General features: G+C 46.4%; 1 long non-coding RNA gene across 1 annotated transcript; it reads right to left on the reverse strand.

The window, feature by feature from the left end:
• Positions 1-1572: 1572 nt before the first annotated feature.
• On the reverse strand, positions 1573-12016 carry LOC120040971. Its single transcript, XR_005475809.1, has 3 exons — positions 11945-12016; positions 9530-9564; positions 1573-1636 (listed from the first exon to the last, which is right to left on the reverse strand). It is a non-coding gene; the product is annotated as an uncharacterized LOC120040971 (long non-coding RNA).
• Between the last annotated feature and the right edge of the window lie 1933 nt (positions 12017-13949).

Raw genomic sequence — 13949 nt, forward strand, 5'->3', positions numbered from 1 at the left:
TCTAGACTGATCTAGACTGTAGGCTGATCTAGACTGATCTAGACTGTAGGCTGATCTAGACTGATCTAGACTGTAGGCTGATCTAGACTAGGTGATAGACTGTAGGCTGATCTAGACTAGGTGTTAGACTGTAGGCTGATCTAGACTAGGTGTTAGACTGTAGGCTGATCTAGACTAGGTGATAGACTGTAGGCTGATCTAGACTGTAGGCTGATCTAGACTAGGTGATAGACTGTAGGCTGATCTAGACTAGGTGATAGACTGTAGGCTGATCTAGACTAGGTGATAGACTGTAGGCTGATCTAGACTAGGTGATAGACTGTAGACTGATCTAGACTAGGTGATAGACTGTAGGCTGATCTAGGCTGATCTAGACTAGGTGATAGACTGTAGGCTGATCTAGACTAGGTGATAGACTGTAGGCTGATCTAGACTAGGTGATAGACTGTAGGCTGATCTAGACTAGGTGATAGACTGTAGGCTGATCTAGACTAGGTGATAGACTGTAGGCTGATCTAGACTAGGTGATAGACTGTAGGCTGGTCTAGACTAGGTGTTAGACTTTAGGCTGATCTAGACTGATCTAGACTGTAGGCTGATCTAGACTAGGTGTTAGACTGTAGGCTGATCTAGACTGATCTAGACTGTAGGCTGATCTAGACTAGGTGATAGACTGTAGGCTGATCTAGACTAGGTGATAGACTGTAGGCTGATCTAGGCTGATCTAGACTAGGTGATAGACTGTAGGCTGATCTAGGCTGATCTAGACTAGGTGATAGACTGTAGGCTGATCTAGACTAGGTGATAGACTGTAGGCTGATCTAGACTGGGTGTTAGACTGTAGGCTGATCTAGACTGATCTAGACTGTAGGCTGATCTAGACTAGGTGATAGACTGTAGGCTGATCTAGACTAGGTGTTAGACTGTAGGCTGATCTAGACTAGGTGTTAGACTGTAGGCTGATCTAGACTGATCTAGACTAGGTGATAGACTGTAGGCTGATCTAGACTAGGTGATAGACTGTAGGCTGATCTAGACTAGGTGTTAGACTGTAGGCTGATCTAGACTGATCTAGACTGTAGGCTGATCTAGACTAGGTGTTAGACTGTAGGCTGATCTAGACTGATCTAGACTGTAGGCTGATCTAGACTAGGTGTTAGACTGTAGGCTGATCTAGACTAGGTGATAGACTGTAGGCTGATCTAGACTAGGTGATAGACTGTAGGCTGATCTAGGCTGATCTAGACTAGGTGATAGACTGTAGGCTGATCTAGACTAGGTGATAGACTGTAGGCTGATCTAGACTAGGTGATAGACTGTAGGCTGATCTAGACTAGGTGATAGACTGTAGACTGATCTAGACTAGGTGATAGACTGTAGGCTGATCTAGACTAGGTGATAGACTGTAGGCTGATCTAGACTAGGTGATAGACTGTAGGCTGATCTAGACTGATCTAGACTAGGTGATAGAGAGCTGGTATGGAGAGGATGGGAATTATAATCCTACCATTTGACCAATGAAATGGGAGTGTTTTTCTAGGCGGTCTCACTGGACCAAAGACAAGTCCTTACCTGGGGAAGGCATGCTTCTACGAGACCAAGACGAAAGCCTCTGCTCCAGTTTGGGTGATGCGGCCTTGGGGAGAGAGAGGGATCGGGAGAGGGATCGGGAGAGAAAGAAAGAGAGAGAGATAAATCTAATCAAAGTTTATTTGTCACGTGCGCCGAATACAACAGGTGTAGACCTTACAGTGAAATGCTGAATACAACAGGTGTAGTAGACCTTACAGTGAAATGCTGAATACAACAGGTGTAGTAGACCTCACAGTGAAATGCTGAATACAACAGGTGTAGTAGACCTCACAGTGAAATGCTGAATACAACAGGTGTAGTAGACCTCACAGTGAAATGCTGAATACAACAGGTGTAGTAGACCTCACAGTGAAATGCTGAATACAACAGGTGTAGTAGACCTCACAGTGAAATGCTGAATACAACAGGTGTAGTAGACCTTACAGTGAAATGCTGAATACAACAGGTCACCTTACAGTGAAATGCTTACTTACAGGCTATAACCAATAGTGCAAAAAAGGTGTTAGGTGAACAATAGGTAAGTAAAGAAATAAAACAACAGTAAAAAGACAGGCTATATACAGTAGCGAGGCTATAGAAGTAGCGAGGCTATATACAGTAGCGAGGCTACATACAGACACCGGTTAGTCAGGCTGATTGAGGTAGTACGTGTAGATATAAAGAGAGAATGCACAGCCCAACTCCAATCCTCCAGTATTTGAAATTGGGGTCAAATAAAACATTTAAACAATATAATTGTTGCGTAATGAAATGGTCTTATTACAGTTCATGTTTAACTCCAGCAGCGACCGGCTGAGGAGCAGCGACCGACCGGCTGAGGAGCAGCGACCGGCTGAGGAGCAGCGACCGACCGGCCGAGGAGCAGCGACCGACCGGCCGAGGAGCAGCGACCGGCCGAGGAGCAGCGACCGGCCGAGGAGCAGCGACCGACCGGTTGAGGAGCAGCGACCGACCAGTTGAGGAGCAGCGACCGGCCGAGGAGCAGCGACCGGCCGAGGAGCAGCGACCGACCGGTTGAGGAGCAGCGACCGACCAGTTGAGGAGCAGCGACCGACCAGTTGAGGAGCAGCGACCGGCTGAGGAGCAGCGACCGGCCGAGGAGCAGCGACCGGCTGAGGAGCAGCGACCGGCTGAGGAGCAGCGACCGGCCGAGGAGCAGCGACCGGCCGAGGAGCAGCGACCGGCCGAGGAGCAGCGACCGACCAGTTGAGGAGCAGCGACCGACCAGTTGAGGAGCAGCGACCGACCGGCTGAGGAGCAGCGACCGGCTGAGGAGCAGCGACCGACCGGGCGAGGAGCAGCGACCGCCTGAGGGGCAGCGACCGACCGGCTGAGGAGCAGCGACCGGCTGAGGAGCAGCGACCGGCTGAGGAGCAGCGACCGGCTGAGGAGCAGCGACCGACCGGGCGAGGAGCAGCGACCGCCTGAGGGGCAGCGACCGACCGGCTGAGGAGCAGCGACCGGCTGAGGGGCAGCGACCGACCGGCTGAGGAGCAGCGACCGGCTGAGGGGCAGCGACCGACCGGCTGAGGAGCAGCGACCGGCTGAGGAGCAGTGACCGGCTGAGGGGCAGCGACCGACCGGCTGAGGGGCAGCGACCGACCGGTTGAGGGGCAGCAACCTGCTGAGGAGCAGCGACCGGCCGAGGGGCAGCGATCGACCGGCCGAGGGGCAGCGACCGGCCGGCCGAGGGGCAGCGACCGGCCGGCCGAGGGGCAGCGACCGGCCGGCCGAGGGGCAGCGACCGGCCGGCCGAGGGGCAGCGACCGGCCGGCCGAGGAGCAGAAATCCAGCTCAGAGCAGGCTCTTTATGCTGTGTTTCTGTGCATCTGCAAGACAGAACAGCTGCCTCCGGTAAGACAAGAGGAGGTCTGTGTCTATTTGTCAATAACAGCTGGTGCGCATAATAAAATATGAATGAAGTCTCGAGGTTTTGCTCGCTTGAGGTAGAGTATCTAATCAATCAAATGTATTTATAAAGCCTTTTCTACATCAGCAGATGCCACAAAGTGCTATACAGAAACCCAGCCTAAAACCCCAAACAGCAAGCAATGCAGATGTAGAAGCCTACTAAGCTGTAGACAATACTATTTACCAAGAGAGTTTCCATATATATTATTCTTAGCTGTATATTTATCACCACACACCGATGCTGGCTCTAAGACCGCACTCAACGAGCCTTATAAGGACATAAGCATACAACTAAACGCTCATCCAGAGGCAGCGCCCCTAGTGGCCGGGACTCATACAAAACCCTAGACCACCTTTACTCCAGACAGAGATACATACAAACCTCTCCCTCACCCTCCATTTAGCAAATCTGACCATAATTCTATCATCCTGATTCATGCTTACAAGCAAAAAACTAAAGCAGGAAGTACCAGTGACTCGCTCAATACGGAAGTGGTCAGATGATGCGGATGCTACGCTACAGGACTGTTTTGCTAGCACAGACTGGAATATGTTCCAGGGACTCATCCGATGGCATTGAGGAGTACACTACATCAGTCACTGGCTTCATCAATAAGTGCATTGATGATGATGTCCCCACAGTGACAGTACGTACCCCAACCAGAAGCCATGGATTACAGGCAACATCCGCACTGAGCTAAAGGTTAGAGCTGCCGCTTTCAAGGAGCGGGACTCTGACCCGGACACTTAAGAAATCCTGCTATGCCCTCAAACGAACCATCAAACAGGCAAAGCGTAAATACAGGACAAAGATTGAATCCTACTACCCCGGCTCCGACGCTCGTCAGGATGTTGCAGGGCTTGCAAACTATTACGGACTACAAACGGAAGCCCAGCCGCAAGCTGCCCAGTGACACAAGCCTACCAGACGAGCTAAATAACTTCTATGTACACTTCGAGGTAAGCAACACTGACGCATGCATGAGAGCACCAGCTGTTCCTGATGACTGTGTGATCACGCTCGCCGTAGCCGATGTGAGTAAGACCTTTAAACAGGTCAACATTCACAAGAACGCAGGGTCAGATGGATTACCAGGACGTGTACTCCGAGTATGCACTGACCAACTGGCAAGTGTCTTCACTGACATTTTCAACCTGTCACTGTCCGAGTCTGTAATACCAACATGTTTTAAGCAGACCACCATAGTCCCTGTGCCCAAGAACACCAAGGTAACCTGCCTAAATGACTACCGGCCCATAGCACTCACGTCTGTAGCCATGAAATGCTTTGAAAGGCTGGTCCTGGCTCACGTCAATACCATCATCCCAGAAACCCTAGACCCACTCCAATTTGCATACCGCCACAACAGATCCACAGACGACGCAATCTCTATTGGACTCACCACTGCCCTTTCCCACCTGGACAGAAGGAACAACTACGGCCTCCAGAGTGGCGCAGCGGTCTAAGGCATTGTGGCGTCACTACAGATTCGGGTTTGATCCCGGGCTGTGTCGCAGCCTGCCGCGACCGGGAGACCCATGAGGCGGCGCACAATTAGCCCAGCGTTGTCCGGGTTAGGGGGAAGGGTTTGGTCGGCCGGGATGTTCTTGTCCCATCAGGCGCATGCAAACTGGCTTCGGTTGCCATGTGTACTGCGTTTCCTACGGCACGGCTGGCTTCCGGGGGTTAAGCGAGCCGTGTGTCGAGAAGCAGTGCGGCTTGGCGGGGTCCTGTTTCTCAACCTTCGCCTCTCCTGAGTCCGTAGGGGAGGAGTTGCATTGATGGGACAAGACCGGAACTACCAATTGGATATCACAGAATTGTAAAACGCTCCACAGTGTGTCCTTTACAACTTAAAGAAAAGGAACACATTAGGTGATAATGCTGTTCATTGGCTTTTGTTACGCTGCTGCTACTCTGTATATTATCTATGCATAGTCACCTTAACCGTAACACCCTGTACCGTAACAGCCTGTATATGGCCTCCACATTGACTCTGTACCGTAACACCCTGTACCGTAACAGCCTGTATATGGCCTCCACATTGACTCTGTACCGGTACCCCCCTGTATATAGCCTCCACATTGACTCTGTACCGTAACACCCTGTATATAGCCTCCACATTGACTCTGTACCGTAACACCCTGTATATAGCCTCCACATTGACTCTGTACCGTAACACCCTGTATATAGCCTCCACATTGACTCTGTACCGTAACACCCTGTATATAGCCTCCACATTGACTCTGTACCGTAACACCCTGTATATAGCCTCCACATTGACTCTGTACCGTAACACCCTGTATATAGCCTCCACATTGACTCTGTACCGGTACCCCCTGTATATAGCCTCCACATTGACTCTGTACCGTAACACCCTGTATATAGCCTCCACATTGACTCTGTACCGGTACCCCCTGTATATAGCCTCCACATTGACTCTGTACCGTAACACCCTGTATATAGTCTCCACATTGACTCTGTACCGTAACACCCTGTATATAGCCTCCACATTGACTCTGTACCGTAACACCCTGTATATAGTCTCCACATTGACTCTGTACCGTAACACCCTGTATATAGCCTCCACATTGACTCTGTACCGGTACACCCTGAATATAGCCTCCACATTGACTCTGTAGCGGTACCCCCCTGTATATAGCCTCCACATTGACTCTGTACCGGTACCCCCTGTATATAGCCTCCACATTGACTCTGTACCGTAACACCCTGTATATAGCCTCCACATTGACTCTGTACCGTAACACCCTGTATATAGCCTCCACATTGACTCTGTACCGTAACACCCTGTATATAGCCTCCACATTGACTCTGTACCGTAACACCCTGTATATAGCCTCCACATTGACTCTGTACCGTAACACCCTGTATATAGCCTCCACATTGACTCTGTACCGTAACACCCTGTATATAGCCTCCACATTGACTCTGTACCGTAACACCCTGTATATAGCCTCCACATTGACTCTGTACCGTAACACCCTGTATATAGCCTCCACATTGACTCTGTACCGTAACACCCTGTATATAGCCTCCACATTGACTCTGTACCGTAACACCCTGTATATAGCCTCCACATTGACTCTGTACCGTAACACCCTGTATATAGCCTCCACATTGACTCTGTACCGTAACACCCTGTATATAGCCTCCACATTGACTCTGTACCGTAACACCCTGTATATAGCCTCGAAATTGACTCTGTACCGTAACACCCTGTATATAGCCTCCACATTAACTCTGTACCGTAACACCCTGTATATAGCCTCCACATTGTACCGTAATACCCTGTATATAGCCTCCACATTGACTCTGTACCGTAACACCCTGTATATAGCCTCCACATTGACTCTGTACCGTAACACCCTGTATATAGCCTCCACATTGACTCTGTACCGGTACCCCCCTGTATATAGCCTCCACATTGACTCTGTACCGTAACACCCTGTATATAGCCTCCACAGACTCTGTACCGTAATACCCTGTATATAGCCTCCACAGACTCTGTACCGTAACACCCTGTATATAGCCTCCACATTGACTCTGTACCGTAACACCCTGTATATAGCCTCCACATTGACTCTGTACCGTAACACCCTGTATATAGTCTCCACATTGACTCTGTACCGTAACACCCTGTATATAGCCTCCACATTGACTCTGTACCGTAACACCCTGTATATAGCCTCCACATTGACTCTGTACCGTAATACCCTGTATATAGCCTCCACATTGACTCTGTACCGTAACACCCTGTATATAGCCTCCACATTGACTCTGTACCGGTACCCCCTGTATATAGCCTCCACATTGACTCTGTACCGGTACCCCCTGTATATAGCCTCCACATTGACTCTGTACCGGTACCCCCTGTATATAGCCTCCACATTGACTCTGTACCGGTACCCCCTGTATATAGCCTCCACATTGACTCTGTACCGTAACACCCTGTATATAGCCTCCACATTGACTCTGTACCGTAATACCCTGTATATAGCCTCCACATTGACTCTGTACCGTAACACCCTGTATATAGCCTCCACATTGACTCTGTACCGTAACACCCTGTATATAGCCTCTACATTGACTCTGTACCGTAACACACTGTATATAGCCTCCACATTGACTCTGTACCGTAATACCCTGTATATAGCCTCCACATTGACTCTGTACTGTAACACCCTGTATATAGCCTCCACATTGACTCTGTACCGTAACACCCTGTATATAGCCTCCACATTGACTCTGTACCGTAACACCCTGTATATAGCCTCCACATTGACTCTGTACCGTAACACCCTGTATATAGCCTCCACATTGACTCTGTACCGTAATACCCTGTATATAGCCTCCACATTGACTCTGTACCGGTACCCCCTGTATATAGCCTCCACATTGACTCTGTACCGTAATACCCTGTATATAGCCTCCACATTGATTCTGTACCGTAACACCCTGTATATAGCCTCCACATTGACTCTGTACCGGTACCCCCTGTATATAGCCTCCACATTGACTCTGTACCGTAATACCCTGTATATAGCCTCCACATTGACTCTGTACCGTAATACCCTGTATATAGCCTCCACATTGACTCTGTACCGTAACACCCTGTATATAGCCTCCACATTGACTCTGTACCGTAATACCCTGTATATAGCCTCCACATTGACTCGGTACCGTAACACCCTGTATATAGCCTCCACATTGACTCTGTACCGTAATACCCTGTATATAGCCTCCACATTGACTCTGTACCGTAACACCCTGTATATAGCCTCCACATTGACTCTGTACCGGTACCCCCTGTATATAGCCTCCACATTGACTCTGTACCGTAATACCCTGTATATAGCCTCCACATTGATTCTGTACCGTAACACCCTGTATATAGCCTCCACATTGACTCTGTACCGGTACCCCCTGTATATAGCCTCCACATTGACTCTGTACCGTAACACCCTGTATATAGCCTCCACATTGACTCTGTACCGTAATACCCTGTATATAGCCTCCACATTGACTCTGTACCGTAACACCCTGTATATAGCCTCCACATTGACTCTGTACCGTAACACCCTGTATATAGCCTCCACATTGACTCTGTACCGTAACACCCTGTATATAGCCTCCACATTGACTCTGTACCGTAATACCCTGTATATAGCCTCATTGTTGTTATTTTATTGTTGCTCTTTTAATTTTTTTTACTTTCGTTTATTTAATAAATATTTTTCTTAAAACGGCATTGTTGGTTAAGGGCTTGTAAGTCAGCATTTCACTGTAAGGTAAAACACCTGTTGTATTCGACGCATGTGACAAATACAATTTGATAGTTGTGTTGGATAAATAAGATACATGCTGACTAACAGAAACACACACAGGCCATTTTAATCCACTATATTATGCAAATTAACCTATAGACCGATAAGCATCACGATCAAATGTGTTCTTACATTGACTGGTCCTTCTATCACTCAATAAACATCATTATTTTGCAATGGGATTTATTTTCCCTCCTGCTTTTTTTAGAGGGAGCGGCAGAAGTCAGAAATGTCTTGCTAATGGAAACCCTGGTGTGTGTGTGTGTGTGTGTGTGTGTGTGTGTGTAGGACAGAGAGAGAATGAGAGATAGGGTACAGAGAGCAGTAGCCAAATTGTTCAACCCTAGCTCTGGTCTAAAGTAGTGCACTATATAGGGAATAGGGTTCTATAGGGCTCTGGTCTAAAGTAGTGCACTGTAATAGGGAATAGGGTTCTATAGGGCTCTGGTCTAAAGTAGTGCACTGTAATAGGGAATAGGGTTCTATAGGGCTCTGGTCTAAAGTAGTGCACTATATAGGGAATAGGGAGCCATAGGGCTCTGGTCTAAAGTAGTGCACTATATAGGGAATAGGGTTCTATAGGGCTCTGGTCTAAAGTAGTGCACTATATAGGGAATAATTTGGGATGCATCCAATCTCAAGGGAAAACGTGACAGCAGAAAGATAAATAGTGTGTTACCTTCTGAACTGGTGGCTGTTCAACCTCAACTTCCTCTGAAATACAGAGATTTATTAATTAACTTTTATTTAACAAGGCAAGTCAGTTCAGAACAAATTATTATTTATAATGACGGCCTACCAAAAGGCCTCCTGCGGGGACGGAGGATTAAAAATATAGGACACAAAACACACATCACGACAAGAGAGTCCTAAGACAACAACATAGCAAGGCAACAACACATGACAACAGCATGGCAGCAACACAACATGACAACAACATGGTACAGACAACAGCACAAAGGGGAAGAAGGTTACAATACATCACAACGGTCAGTCAGAGCGTCCATGATTGAGTCTTTGACTGAAGAGACTGGAGATAAATGTCCATTCATTATTAATGATGGTCATTATGGCATCCTGTCCCCTTTATAGTGCACTACTACAGGGCTCAGGTCTAAAGTAGTGCACTACTACAGGGCTCTGGTCAAAAGTAGTGCACTACTACAGGGCTCAGGTCTAAAGTAGTGCACTACTACAGGGCTCAGGTCTGAAGTAGTGCACTACTACAGGGCTCAGGTCAAAAGTAGTGCACTACTACAGGGCTCTGGTCAAAAGTAGTGCACTACTACAGGGCTCTGGTCAAAAGTAGTGCACTACTACAGGGCTCTGGTCAAAAGTAGTGCACTACTACAGGGCTCAGGTCTAAAGTAGTGCACTACTACAGGGCTCAGGTCTGAAGTAGTGCACTACTACAGGGCTCTGGTCAAAAGTAGTGCACTACTACAGGGCTCAGGTCTGAAGTAGTGCACTACTACAGGGCTCTGGTCAAAAGTAGTGCACTACTACAGGACTCAGGTCTGAAGTAGTGCACTACTACAGGGCTCTGGTCAAAAGTAGTGTACTATAGAGGGCATAGGGCTCTGGTCTAAAGTAGTGCACTACTACAGGGCTCTGGTCTAAACTAGTGCACTACTACAGGGCTCTGGTCTAAAGTAGTGTACTATAGAGGGCATAGGGCTCTGGTCTAAAGTAGTGCACTACTACAGGGCTCTGGTCTAAAGTAGTGCACTACTACAGGGCTCTGGTCTAAAGTAGTGCACTACTACAGGGCTCTGGTCTAAAGTAGTGTACTATAGAGGGCATAGGGCTCTGGTCTAAAGTAGTGCACTACTACAGGGCTCTGGTCTAAAGTAGTGCACTACTACTGGGCTCTGGTCTAAAGTAGTGCACTACTACAGGGCTCTGGTCTAAAGTAGTGCACTACTACAGGGCCCTGGTCTAAAGTAGTGTACTACTACAGGGCTCTGGTCTAAAGTAGTGCACTACTACAGGGCTCTGGTCTAAAGTAGTGCACTACTACAGGGCTCTGGTGTAAAGTAGTGTACTATAGAGGGCATAGGGCTCTGGTCTAAAGTAGTGTACTACTACAGGGCTCTGGTCTAAAGTAGTGCACTACTACAGGGCTCTGGTCTAAAGTAGTGCACTACTACAGGGCTCTGGTCTAAAGTAGTGCACTACTACAGGGCTCTGGTCTAAAGTAGTGCACTACTACAGGGCTCTGGTGTAAAGTAGTGTACTATAGAGGGCATAGGGCTCTGGTCTAAAGTAGTGCACTACTACAGGGCTCTGGTCTAAAGTAGTGCACTACTACAGGGTTCTGGTCTAAAGTAGTGCACTACTACAGGGCTCTGGTCTAAAGTAGTGCACTACTACAGGGCTCTGGTCTAAACTAGTGCACTACTACAGGGCTCTGGTCTAAACTAGTGCACTACTACAGGGCTCTGGTCAAAAGTAGTGCACTACTACAGGGCTCTGGTCTAAAGTAGTGCACTATATAGGGAATATTGCTCTGGTCAAAAGTAGTGCACCATATAGGGAATAGGGCTCTGGTCTAAAGTAGTACCACTATATAGGGAATAGGGCCCTGGTCTATAGTAGTGCACTATATAGGGAATAGGGCTCTGGTCTAAAGTAGTGCACTATATAGGGAATAAGGCTCTGGTCAAAAGTAGTGCACTATATAGGGAATAGGGCTCTGGTCTAAAGTAGTGCACTATAAAGGGAATAGGGCTCTGGTCTAAAGTAGTGTACTATATAGGGCATAAGGAAACATTTGGGACACAATAATGTTGATGATAGTGATTACATGAGTCAGATTACAGTATACTATCACAGACTAGATGTACTGTTGTGTTAGACAGGCAGGCAGACAAACAGGCAGACAGGCAGACAGACAGACAGGCAGGCAGGCAGGCAGGCAGGCAGGCAGACAGGCAGACAGGCAGACATTGCGTGATTGGGGCTCGGTGACCTCCAGTGTCTGAGGGCATAAAGTCTGAATAGTGAGTGCAGACAGTGTGTTTGGTGTGTGTGTGTGTGTGTGTGTGTGTGTGTGTGTGTGTGTGTGTGTGTGTGTGTGTGTGTGTGAACCAACCTGGAGGTAGAGGGGACACTATGTCGAAGGCGGAGTCATCAGTCTCCTCTCTGCCCTCTGACAGAACATCACTCTGGAAAACAGAGACAAGGATTTAACACACACACACACACACACACACACACACACACTCTGTCCTGTCCTGATGCCGTCACCTCCACCCGAGTCTGAAACCTTCTAACACAACCCTTGTTCCTCTCAGACAGAGTCATCTCTTTTTAAATACTATCTTTAATTCAGAGCCTGTTATTGTTCCTCTCAGACAGAGTCATCTCTTTTTAAATACTATCTTTAATTCAGAGCCTGTTATTGTTCCTCTCAGACAGAGTCATCTCTTTTTAAATACTATCTTTAATTCAGAGCCTGTTATTGTTCCTCTCAGACAGAGTCATCTCTTTTTAAATACTATCTTTAATTCAGAGCCTGTTATTGTTCCTCTCAGACAGAGTCATCTCTTTTTAAATACTATCTCTAATTCAGAGCCTGTTATTGTTCCTCTCAGACAGAGTCATCTCTTTTTAAATACTATCTTTAATTCAGAGCCTGTTATTGTTCCTCTCAGACAGAGTCATCTCTTTTTAAATACTATCTTTAATTCAGAGCCTGTTATTGTTCCTCTCAGACAGAGTCATCTCTTTTTAAATACTATCTCTAATTCAGAGCCTGTTATTGTTCCTCTCAGACAGAGTCATCTCTTTTTAAATACTATCTTTAATTCAGAGCCTGTTATTGTTCCTCTCAGACAGAGTCATCTCTTTTTAAATACTATCTTTAATTCAGAGCCTGTTATTGTTCCTCTCAGACAGAGTCATCTCTTTTTAAATACTATCTTTAATTCAGAGCCTGTTATTGTTCCTCTCAGACAGAGTCATCTCCTTTTAAATACTATCTTTAATTCAGAGCCTGTTATTGTTCCTCTCAGACAGAGTCATCTCTTTTTAAATACTATCTTTAATTCAGAGCCTGTTATTGTTCCTCTCAGACAGAGTCATCTCTTTTTAAATACTATCTTTAATTCAGAGCCTGTTATTGTTCCTCTCAGACAGAGTCATCTCTTTTTAAATACTATCTTTAATTCAGAGCCTGTTATTGTTCCTCTCAGACAGAGTCATCTCTTTTAAATACTATCTTTAATTCAGAGCCTGTTATTGTTCCTCTCAGACAGAGTCATCTCTTTTTAAATACTATCTTTAATTCAGAGCCTGTTATTGTTCCTCTCAGACAGAGTCATCTCTTTTTAAATACTATCTCTAATTCAGAGCCTGTTATTGTTCCTCTCAGACAGAGTCATCTCCTTTTAAATACTATCTTTAATTCAGAGCCTGTTATTGTTCCTCTCAGACAGAGTCATCTCTTTTTAAATACTATCTTTAATTCAGAGCCTGTTATTGTTCCTCTCAGACAGAGTCATCTCTTTTTAAATACTATCTTTAATTCAGAGCCTGTTATTGTACCTCTCAGACAGAGTCATCTCTTTTTAAATACTATCTTTAATTCAGAGCCTGTTATTGTTCCTCTCAGACAGAGTCATCTCTTTTTAAATACTATCTCTAATTCAGAGCCTGTTATGGGGTTGGTTTCGCCTTTAAAAGTTACAGCAACCCTGGCAACGCCCCCCAATGAGCAGCGGCTTACGGAAGTATCCACCCCCCCCCTTGGCATTTTAACTGTTTTGTTGCCTTACAACCTGGAATTAAAATGGATTTTATGGGGGAGGGTTTGTATCATTTGATTTACACAACATGTAACTTCACCACTTTGAAGATGCAAAAGATGTTTTATTGCAAAACAAACAAGAAATAAGACAAAAAAAAATGAAAACTTGAGCAAAACTTTTCACGTCTTGTGATTTTTACTCCTGAACTTGTTTTGAAACTTGTTTTGCCAAAACAAAGGGGTTGAATACTTATTGACTTGAGACATTTCAGCTTTTCATTTTTTTTTTTTTTACTATTTCAACTATTTCACACGAGTTGCGCAGCGGTCTAAGGCCCTGTGATCAGTG

The sequence above is a fragment of the Salvelinus namaycush genome, unplaced genomic scaffold (genome assembly GCF_016432855.1).
Source record: "Salvelinus namaycush isolate Seneca unplaced genomic scaffold, SaNama_1.0 Scaffold3973, whole genome shotgun sequence".
Classification (NCBI taxonomy): Eukaryota; Metazoa; Chordata; class Actinopteri; order Salmoniformes; family Salmonidae; genus Salvelinus; species Salvelinus namaycush.